This window comes from Staurois parvus, unplaced genomic scaffold (genome assembly GCF_062004578.1).
Source record: "Staurois parvus isolate SC_StPar_1 unplaced genomic scaffold, SC_StPar_1.0 ptg000072l, whole genome shotgun sequence".
NCBI classification, from domain to species: Eukaryota; Metazoa; Chordata; class Amphibia; order Anura; family Ranidae; genus Staurois; species Staurois parvus.
The window spans coordinates 142,378-151,761 of NW_028317868.1; the positions used below are offsets into that span (position 1 = coordinate 142,378).

The 9,384-nt window shown below is 45.0% G+C and overlaps 1 long non-coding RNA gene across 1 annotated transcript in view; it reads left to right on the plus strand.

Annotated features, from left to right (window-relative positions):
* The window catches only part of LOC149469376 (uncharacterized), a 31,588-nt gene extending 22,680 nt beyond the window's left edge, over nt 1-8,908 (plus strand). Inside the window, exon 2 of the long non-coding RNA XR_016311589.1 lies at nt 8,821-8,908. This is a non-coding gene — a long non-coding RNA (uncharacterized LOC149469376). The remainder of the gene's footprint in view (nt 1-8,820) is intronic.
* The last annotated feature ends 476 nt before the right edge of the window (nt 8,909-9,384 follow it).

Sequence of the window (9,384 nt, forward strand, 5' to 3'; positions counted from 1 at the left end):
AGGAGACAGACCTGTCTCTAGACCGGCTACCGAGCCACTCTCCTCGCCACTACTTCTTCGCCTGGCTGCTGAAGAGGCGGATGTCTCCCCCCGTTCCTGACCGCCCTCTGTTAGCTCTTCCTCACTGTACTGGATGACACCGGGAGCACTAGCCTCTGGCTGCAAATAGTGCTGCCTCGACCCCTTCCTCTGCTGCCACGTCTGCTCGCTCCTAAAACATTGCCTCCTCTGCCACTCCTCTGCATGTTGTCTGACATACTCTTTAATTAAACAATTCTGTGTCCCTGAGTAACAATTCTGTGTCCCTGAGTAACGTTTCTGTGTCCCTGAGTAACAGTTCTGTGTCCCTGAGTAACAGTTCTGTGTCCCTGAGTAACAATTCTGTGTCCCTGAGTAACAATTCTGTGTCCCTCAGTAACAATTCTGTGTCCCTCAGTAACATTTCTGTGGCCCTCAGTAACATTTCTGTGGCCCTCAGTAACAATTCTGTCTGTCCCTGAGTAAGAATTATGTGTCTGTCCCTGAGTAACAATTCTGTGTCCCTCAGTAACAATTCTGTGTCCCTCAGTAACAATTCTGTGTCCCTCAGTAACAATTCTGTGTCCCTCAGTAACAATTCTGTGGCCCTCAGTAACAATTCTGTGTCCCTCAGTAACAATTCTGTGTCCCTCAGTAACAATTATGTGTCTGTCCCTGAGTAACAATTCTGTGGCCCTAAGTAACGTTTCTGTGGCCCTCAGTAACAATTCTGTGTCCCTGAGTAACGTTTCTGTGGCCCTGAGTAACGTTTCTGTGGCCCTGAGTAACAATTCTGTGGCCCTAAGTAACAATTCTGTGGCCCTCAGTAACAATTCTGTGTCTGTCCCTCAGTAACAATTCTGTGGCCCTAAGTAACGGTTCTGTGGCCCTCAGTAACAATTCTGTGTCCCATAGTAACAATTCTGTGTCTGTCCCTGAGTAACAATTCTGTGGCCCTTAGAAACGTTTCTGTGGTCCTCAGTAACAATTCTGTGTCCCTGAGTAACGTTTCTGTGGCCCTAAGTAACAATTCTGTGGCCCTCAGTAACAATTCTGTGTCTGTCCCTGAGTAACAATTCTGTGGCCCTAAGTAACGGTTCTGTGGCCCTCAGTAACAATTCTGTGGCCCTAAGTAACAGTTTTGTGGCCCTCAGTAACAATTCTGTGTCCCTCAGTAACAATTCTGTGTCTGTCCCTGAGTAACAATTCTGTGGCCCTAAGTAACGGTTCTGTGGCCCTCAGTAACAATTCTGTGTCCCTCAGTAACAATTCTGTGTCCCTGAGTAACAATTCTGTGTCTGTCCCTGAGTAACAATTCTGTGGCCCTAAGTAACGGTTCTGTGGCCCTCAGTAACAATTCTGTGTCCCTGAGTAACAATTCTGTCGCCCTAAGTAACGGTTCTGTGGCCCTCAGTAACAATTCTGTGTCCCTGAGTAACAATTCTGTGTCTGTCTCTGAGTAACAATTCTGTGGCCCTAAGTAACGGTTCTGTGGCCCTCAGTAACAATTCTGTGTCCCTGAGTAACAATTCTGTGTCTGTCCCTGAGTAACAATTCTGTGGCCCTAAGTAACGGTTCTGTGGCCCTCAGTAACAATTCTGTGTCCCTCAGTAACAATTCTGTGTCTGTCCCTGAGTAACAATTCTGTGGCCCTAAGTAACGGTTCTGTGGCCCTCAGTAACAATTCTGTGTCCCTGAGTAACTTTTCTGTGGCCCTAAGTAACAATTCTGTGGCCCTCAGTAACAATTCTGTGTCTGGCCCTGAGTAACAATTCTGTGGCCCTAAGTAACGGTTCTGTGGCCCTCAGTAACAATTCTGTGTCCCTGAGTAACGTTTCTGTGGCCCTAAGTAACAGTTCTGTGGCCCTCAGTAACAATTCTGTGTCCCTGAGTAACAATTCTGTGTCTGTCCCTGAGTAACAATTCTGTGGCCCTAAGTAACAGTTCTGTGGCCCTCAGTAACAATTCTGTGTCCCTGAGTAACGTTTCTGTGGCCCTAAGTAACAATTCTGTGGCCCTCAGTAACAATTCTGTGTCTGTCCCTGAGTAACAATTCTGTGGCCCTAAGTAACGGTTCTGTGGCCCTCAGTAACAATTATGTGTCCCTCAGTAACAATTCTGTGTCCCTGAGTAACAATTCTGTGTCTGTCCCTGAGTAACAATTCTGTGGCCCTAACTAACGTTTCTGTGGCCCTAAGTAACAGTTCTGTGGCCCTCAGTAACAATTCTGTGTCCCTGAGTAACGATTCTGTGGCCCTAAGTAACAATTCTGTGGCCCTCAGTAACAATTCTGTGTCTGTCCTTGAGTAACAATTCTGTGGCCCTAACTAACGTTTCTGTGGCCCTCAGTAACACTTCTGTGTCTGTCCTTGAGTAACAATTCTGTGGCCCTAAGTAACAATTCTGTGGCCCTCAGTAACAATTCTGATGTCCCTGAGTAACAATTCTGTGGCCCTAACTAGCATTTCTGTGGCCCTAAGTAACGATTCTGTGGCCCTCACTAACAATTCTGTGTCCCTGAGTAACGTTTCTCTGTCCCCAAGTAACGTTTCTGTGGCCCTAACTCTGTCCCTAATACAGAGCGGTCTGCCTCTGTTGAATGACTGGAGGCAAATGGAGAATTCTAAAATGGCCGCCATTTATAGCTCGACCATTACACAGTGCTGGCTGGCTGGCTGCTGATTGGCTAATGCGATCACATGTCATTAAGGAATGCATTATGGGTCAGCGCGCCTTGTCTGCGCGCCTTCCCAGACATCCCCGCTCCGTCGCCGCACATGTCCGCCGCCATTTTAGGAAAAATTTCGATTCGCGCGTCCGAAGTAGGCTATTTTTCGGATTCGGCGCGAATCGAAAATTTTCCAATATTCGAAACGAATTCCACTTCGCCTACTTCGATTCGCTCATCTCTATTGATGACCGCAGGTAGCCAAATGACAGCTGCACTGTGGCTGGCCAGTCCTGGGAGGCCGTCCTATGATGTCCTCCCAGAACGCGCTCTCCTGCGTGCCCCCCGTGATCTCCGTGATTGCCGTGTCCTATGACACGCTGGTCATCAGGAAATGCAATTGCCGGGTCTTGACTGCACTTTCCTCACCCTGTCAGAGCATGAGGAAAGTACTGCTGGCAGTTGTCAGAGGAGGGATCGGCATCGATCATTGATGATCAGTGCCTTGAGGATCGGTGCCCAGCAGAGCCACCTACCAGTGCCGCCCACAAGTGCCCAGCAGTGTCACCCACCTTTGCCCAGCAGTGCCGCCAGTCAGTGCCCAGCAGTGCTGCCTATGAGTGCCGACTATCAGTACCCATCATCAGTGCTGCCTATCAGTGCCAGCTCATCAGTGTCGCCTATCAGTGCCGCCTATCAGTGCAGCCTCATCACCGCACATCAGTGAAGTAGAACAATTACCTGTTTGCTAAATTTTATAATAGAAACAAACTTTTTTTTTTTTAATTTTTTGAAAAATGTATTAATGAATCTTAATGTATGAAGATATTATTTGTAGTGTACAAATTACAACCTGTATGTTACCTCTAAGGGTTGTGCCCCTTCTGACTTTCTGTCGAAGACCCTCTTGTTGTCTTCCTGGACTTTTGCGACCGCCTCTTGTAACAATTTATTGTTAGAGACAAAGAAATTTAGTATATTCTGAGCAGCAGGAACGGAAGTTTCTGGGACCAGGTCATGTAAAAAGGTAGGGTGGAACCCATAGTTAGCAAAAAATGGTGATTGTTTAGTGGCAGAATGGCTAACATTGTTATATGTGAACTCTGCCAGAGGTAAGATTGCCACCCAGTAGTCTTGGAGGAAGGATGTGTAACATCTGATGTATTGTTCCAGGGTCTGATTGGTTCGTTCGGTTTGCCCGTTTGTTTGTGGGTGGTAGGCAGAGGAAAAGGATAACTTGATTTCCAGGGTTTCGCATAGCGCTTTCCAAAATCTCGAAGTAAATTGTACCCTTCGGTCCGAGACAATGTTCACAGGAACTCCATGGAGTCTTACGATTTCTTTAATGAAAATCCGAGCAGTCTCAGAAGCAGAGGGTGTATTCCTTAGTGGCAAAAATTGGGCCATTTTTGATAACCGGTCCACAACCACAAAAATAGCAGTATGTCCTTGGGAAGGCGGAAGTTCCACTATAAAGTCCATGGATATCATTTTCCAAGGCCTATCAGGCACTGGTAGAGGTTTAAGTAAACCCCAGGCCTTGTTTCGAGTGGTCTTGTTCCGATTGCAGATGGCACAAGTCCTTACATATATTTTGCAATCCTTAGCCATATTCGGCCACCAGAACGAGCGTTGGGCCAATTCCAATGTCTTGGAAACCCCGAAGTGACCTGCTTAACGGGTGATCATGGCAGTAACCAAGGTTTGGATACGCTCTTCCAAATGTGCATATCCATCCTGTAAGATCTTAACAGCCTGGGTAAGTGCGGTCAAATGATGACATATCTCATCCAGGGGAGAAGGTCCTCTTCCAGGCTCAGACATGGCCGTATGGTACTGTCACGACTCTAGCGGTAGCTCTATAGGTCCACAGTTTGGGGTTCCCTAGGGTGCGGGGTCTAAGCCCCTGTCTGCTTGTTCACCAGAGCCCCTGATGGTGGGGATGGACTTGGAGCAGGCTGAGACCAGGTTGTGGCCCCAAGGTATGCCCAGCTGCGGTAGAGGAGACTTCTAGTGTCACGTAATTTAGTAGTGAGCCTGATGTGAAAAGGCAGAGCAGATCAGAGCAGGATGCAGATGGATCCATGTGGCAGGTAGCGGAGTCAGGCGGGCCGGGTTTGGTGTCCGAAAAGGCAGAGCAGACCAGAGCAGCAGGCAGAAGCATAGTCGGGTCACAGGCCAGGTTCAGCAACAGGAGGTCAGAATGACCAGGAGCAGGCAGAAGAATATCCAGAGACAAGCCAGGGGTCAGGGCAGGAGAAGGTCAATGGTAGGCAGGAGCAGGCTGGGTTAGGCAACAGGAAACAACTGAGAGTCAGGAATCACAGGCAAAGGAATAAGACCATACGGCAATTTGGATCCTGCAGTGGCCCGTTTAAATAGCCCGCCCGGCACCGATAGGCACGCCTGGGTCCTAGTGCCTGCCCAGTGCCGTCATTGGTGACAGGTGTGCCTGGGTCCTAGTGCCCGCCTTCCTGTATGCCTTGTCAGGATCCTGCGCATGCGCAGATTCCTGTGCCGCGGTGATCTTCCCTGACACTGTTGAGTCCTACAATCAACTTTATGAGCTCCTTTTAAAACTATTATCTCTTTCCAATAACATCTATGAACAAGAGAAGATATGGACCCCACAATTCCTCTATATACTCCACAATTCTCCCATGTGGACACCTCGTAAGTGGTTCTCCAGTATAGACTCCCAGTTTGGGGAACTCATTTAGAAGAAGCCGTCAGCTAGAATCAAACTCCCTACTCTACAGTATGGTGAAGACCAAGGAGGCCTAGCAATACCAAATGTTAGACTTTATTTTATAGCTGCCCAACTTCAGCATCTCACCAGGTGGGACTTAGTAGACACATTAGATCCCATCCATCGATTGCTACTTCCATCAGATACAGATTTCACATCACTCTCACACTTGTTAATGGGCTTCAGATGGCACCAGTGGGAAAGGCATGATCTCTCATATATATATTCCAGTCTTTTGACTCTTACTGAAGACTTATAGAAAGAAATGGAAAACAGTCAGAGGAAATCAGAGAAAGTGGTGGGAGATGATTTTGACCTCCATACCTCTCATCTCTCTGTCCTCTTCACAGAAACTCAGTCATTTCTTTTGCATAGATTATTCAGGACCCCAGCTCAATTGTTCAGCTAGGACAGGAGGAATTTCCCCTTTGACCCCACTTTTAGCGGTGATGTCAGGGATTTGATACGTGTTTTGGAGATATTCAAAAAGTGGAACGATATGACCAGTATTATAATGTTGGTATTCAATATTCCTCAGGTGTGCCTCTTGGTGTCAATTAGAGATGAGCGAATCGAACCAGGCGAACCGGAATTCGATACGAATTTCAGGAAAAATTTGATTCGCGGCGAATCCGAATATTAGCCTACTTCGGGTGCGCGAATCAGATTTTTCCCGATCAGCCGGCAAAAGTGTCCCTGCAGAGAGCTCCGCTATTTCTGACAGTTCTCTGACAGAAGGAACACATGTACAGCGGTTGAAACATTGTATCTATTTGTTTCCATTTAGGATACAGATGTTTCAACCGCTGTACATGTGAAGGAGCTGTCAGAGAACTGTCAGAAATAGAGGAACTCTGCAGATACACTTTTTGCCGGTTTGGAATTCTTATTTTCATCCTACTTCTTCTTCTTCTTCTTCATCCTCATCCTCAGAAGAAGAAGAGGATGAGGATGAAGAAGAAGAAGAAGAAGAAGTAGGATGAAAATAAGAATAATTCCAAGCCGGCAAAAAGTGTATCTGCAGAGCTCCGCTATTTCTGACAGTTCTGTGACATTCACTCCATACAGCGGTTGAAACATTGTATCTATTTGTTTCAATAAATGGAAACAAATAGATACAATGTTTCAACCGCTGTATGGAGTGAATGTCCCAGAACTGTCAGAAATAGCCTAAGAAATAGCGGAGCTCTGCAGATACACTTTTTGCCGGCTTGGAATTCTCCTTCTTCTCATCCTTCTTCTTCTCATCCTTCTTCTTCTTCTCATCCTTCTTCTTCTTCTCATCCTTCTCCTTCTTCTCATCCTTCTCCTTCTTCTCATCCTTCTCCTTCTTCTCATCCTTCTCCTTCTTCTCATCCTTCTCCTTCTTCTCATCCTTCTCCTTCTTCTCATCCTTCTTCTCATCCTTCTCCTTCTTCTCATCCTTCTTCATATCCTTCTTCTCATCCTTCTCCTTCTTCTCATCCTTCTCCTTCTTCTCATCCTTCTCCTTCTTCTCATCCTTCTTCTCATCCTTCTCCTTCTTCTCATCCTTCTTCTCATCCTTCTTCTCATCCTTCTCCTTCTTCTCATCCTTCTCCTTCTTCTCATCCTTCTTCTCATCCTTCTCCTTCTTCTCATCCTTCTTCTCATCCTTCTCCTTCTTCTCATCCTTCTCCTTCTTCTTATCCTTCTTCTCATCCTTCTCCTTCTTCTCATCCTTCTCCTTCTTCTCATCCTTCTCCTTCTTCTCCTTCTTCTCATCCTTCTCCTTCTTCTCCTTCTCCTTCTCATCCTTCTCCTTCTCATTCTCATCCTTCTCCTTCTTCTCATCCTTCTCCTCATCCTTCTCCTTCTCCTTCTTCTCATCCTTCTCCTTCTCCTTCTTCTCATCCTTCTCCTTCTTCTCATCCTTCTTCTTCTTCTCATCCTTCTTCTCATCCTTCTTCTTCTTCTCATCCTTCTTCTCATCCTTCTCCTTCTTCTCATCCTTCTCCTTCTTCTCATCCTTCTCCTTCTTCTCCTTCTTCTCATCCTTCTCCTTCTTCTCATCCTTCTCCTTCTTCTCATCCTTCTCCTTCTTCTCATCCTTCTCCTTCTTCTCATCCTTCTCCTTCTTCTCATCCTTCTCCTTCTTCTCATCCTTCTCCTTCTTCTCATCCTTCTCATCCTTCTCCTTCTTCTCATCCTTCTCCTTCTTCTCATCCTTCTCCTTCTCCTTCTTCTCATCCTTCTCCTTCTCCTTCTTCTTCTCATCCTTCTCCTTCTCCTTCTTCTTCTCATCCTTCTCCTTCTCCTTCTTCTTCTCATCCTTCTCCTTCTCCTTCTTCTTCTCATCCTTCTCCTTCTCCTTCTTCTTCTCATCCTTCTCCTTCTCCTTCTTCTTCTCATCCTTCTCCTTCTCCTTCTTCTTCTCATCCTTCTCCTTCTTCTCATCCTTCTCCTTCCTCATCTCCAAGGGCATTTAAATTAAAGGTACAGTGTTCTGCACTAATTTAAAGGCTCTCTGAAGCCTAGAAACCCTTTTTATAAGTTAACTTCGTAGCGAATAAATTTGCATCGAATCGAATTTCTTCCTGAAATTCGCCGAATCAGCCAAATCGAATATTTGAATAATTCGCTCATCTCTAGTGTCAATAGAGGAGGAATTATTTACACCTCCTCCTATTACAAGTCATATAGCAATTGTGAGGCTGCTGTTTATTGACCATAAAAAATATCCCAAATCTTGGCTATCATCTCAAACTCCCAGCAGACACCAGTGGATTGAGCAGGTGATCTCCACATTAACATGTGAAAAACAAACTTACCAACATTGTAATGCCCCCAGGAGATGTATGTCTGGCAGAACTGGCTGGATACTCCTTGCTCACTCCTGGTTAGTTTTTCATAGGCTTTTAAAATCTTATCTCTTTTAGCCCCATAGAAGGAGAATGGCCAGTTGTATCCTACTGAATGGTAACTACATGGGGGGCCCATACTTGGGGTATGATCCTGTAGACACGGGCCTCATTGATCGGTGTCAGCTATCTATGTATGTACTGGGGGAGTTACTTGCCGTGTACAGCTGAATTGTTCTAGGTTGTTTCTTCTTTTCTCTGTTCATTTGTTTATAAAAGGTAAAAGTGACACCATAGACAAAGCAAGTTATTGTTCTGTATGATCTGTAACAGTGCCACAACTGCCTATACATGAGAATGTATGACTCCATTGTCTGGGCTGAATGTTGGGAATACTGTGCGCACTTATAAACTTTCTAAATAAAATCTATTTGATTAAAAAAAATACTGTAGATAATGCTGTACATATTCTTTCTATTCATAAGATATATTTAGTAATGAACATTAAAAATAGAATGCAACTTTATGTAGCCCTTTATATAGAATTATTTTTTCTTTCTGAACAGGTAGATTGATGAACCAGGATTTTGGGACATTTTGGTCTTCATAAATACAGCTGAGTCACATGGAAAATAAAACACATGGATGTCTTAATTGACTGAAAGTCTTTACTGCAGTTCACTGGAGGATTCACACGGGATACAAGTCATATCTGTGTTCTAAAAGTCATGGTTTGGATCCTCTTCCACTTTGATCCAGTAGGAGAAAAGTAATTTCAGTGTTCTGGAAGTGACAATGGCTTTACAATAAAGTCCAACCCAAGAATACATAAGAGGAGTCATTTCAAACTACTTGTTTGTAGATTTTACAATGGAGAGAAAATATATCACACACCAGAAGGCTTGCAAGGAAGAGAAGCCATATCATTGTTCTGAATGTGACAAAACTTTTACAAGCAAGAGATACCTTATAATACACCAAAGAGTTCACACTGGAGAGAAGCCATATCAGTGTTCTGAATGTGATAAAGCTTTTACAGTGAAGTCACATCTTAATAGACACCAGAGGATTCACACTGGAGAGAAGCCATATCAGTGTTCTGGATGTGATAAAGCTTTTACTCATAAGTC